This window comes from Nanorana parkeri, unplaced genomic scaffold, assembly GCF_000935625.1.
Source record: "Nanorana parkeri isolate BGI_ZX_2015 unplaced genomic scaffold, ASM93562v1 scaffold1735, whole genome shotgun sequence".
NCBI classification, from domain to species: domain Eukaryota; kingdom Metazoa; phylum Chordata; class Amphibia; order Anura; family Dicroglossidae; genus Nanorana; species Nanorana parkeri.
Genome location: NW_017308003.1, coordinates 251,807 through 253,822, shown reverse-complemented (window position 1 = coordinate 253,822; position 2,016 = coordinate 251,807).

Sequence of the window (2,016 nt, the reverse complement as noted above, 5' to 3'; positions counted from 1 at the left end):
ATAATATTAACGGTCACAATTAACGATTTAAACTAAATACTTTGTAAATAAATCCCGGTTTGCTCAATAATACTGGTCTGTGCGCAAGCGCAGATGCTGAGGTCGGCAAATTCGACTAAGCCGGCGTTCGCGACAAACCACCAGTATCTGCGCTTAGTATCTTGAACGCCAGGGCCCGGTCTCAATTGCGACCGCTGCGACCCTGGTTGTTCCGCCAGTGCATCCACCTACAGCAAGTTAGTGAAGCTATGTTGCAATAATTCAGTTGATTCCTGCATGCCAGTTTGCAGTGCAACAGTGGGGATTAGCTGTAGAAGAAGAGGAATAACAGGTCACATATGCAGCAGCTGCTGCTGACACTGCAATACCCTGCACCTGGCAGAAGAAGGAAGAGAATAATGAAGGCTTAGTTAGCTGCTCCAAACCTCCTCCTCATGCTGTAGCTGTAAAGCAGATTCAAAGAGGTGTAAAGCACACCCACTGCCAAAGAAGAAATGTAGATGTGCAGGTGCATGTCAACATCCAACTCTCCTTTTAGCCCTTCTAGATATAATGGTAACAGGGTATTGCATACTTTTCTTACCAGATATGGCAATAGATGGATGGGGAGGTGGTGCTTTGGTACATCTTAAAATGTGCTAATTTTGTAAACTGGAGCACAATATAATGCGGTGTTGTACTGCTAACAAAGAGCAGCTTTATCAGTTTCTCCATGCTCATCATGCTTCTGCTGATCCCCTCCAAAAAATTAAAAGACAAAAACCCCGGAAACCACAAACATCAACCCTAAACACTGAAATGGAAAAAAAATGTTTAAGAAACTTTAGAAAAAACTGTAAAACAAATAAAATAAATCATTCAATAAAAAAAAAAAAAAAGGGGGGAACACCAGTTACACAGCAACAGAGGTTATTGCTGAACTGCACAAAAAGGTAGCCCCAGAAAGGACTGTTGAGTCAACTTTGTTTAATGGAAGATAGATTGGATGGTATTTATTTTTCTCTACAATTTCTACAGTTTTTTCCCACAATAACCGACACTTGTAGACCCCCTTTCCATAGACACATACATGAAAGTTTCCCCAGTGTGAGCTTTGCAGACAGATTATTGATGACAATGCTTATTTGGTAGTGACATTGTGCATGCATAGCTAGCCACCATCCAGAGTCTATAAGCACCTTAAAGAGTAAATCTGCTTTTGTTGAGAAAAAAATCAATCCCCAATGGGTAATTAATGTACATTGGAATGCTTTTTAAAACTTTGTTGCACTTTCCTACCCGTTTCTGATCTGAACAAAAAGCTGTTTGAGGCAGCATGTTCTTTCCAAACCGATTCCTGAATGGGCGTTTTACATAATTTTCAGTCCAAAAATGTGGATTATAAAATGTGCAAAACACACAAAAAAAGGCCTTGGCAGCGAAAGGGTTAAAAATAGGCAGAGCAGGAATTAGTGGTTATCTGTCTGTTGGTTGGGCTACCTAAGGTCAATCACACCTACAACCTCTTCATCCCCTGTTACGGTGCCACTATATCTGTGAAGTAGTTCAGAAAGACAAAATCTGAAAGCACACAAAGGACACATACGTTCCTTTAGAAATGTCCATTAAAACTCATAGGTAGGTAAGGAGGTAGATCTGTTTACACATTGTCAGTCATTTTTATTGATTCCAATGTGAACTATATACATTTAGTAATCACTTTGCATGAAAGACAGTACGTTTAACTTTGCAATGAGGTTCTGGCTGCTTTCAGCTCTTTGAACTGAATCGTGATGGGTTGGCATCGTCTGTTTAACCATGTCAGTACCGCGCTGTCATTTTGGCTTCAGTCCAACACGGAAAGTCAATACCAGTTTCATATTCTCCAGTTTTACTGTTATTGACAGCTGTCTTTCTGGGACCATTGCCAGCCATTTTCCTCAGGAAAAGAAACAAATGTGAGACAGTGCAAATGGTACATTTTTCAAAGCAATCAGTTTACAGTGGCACATTACAGAGAGCCATGTTTCAGAAAAT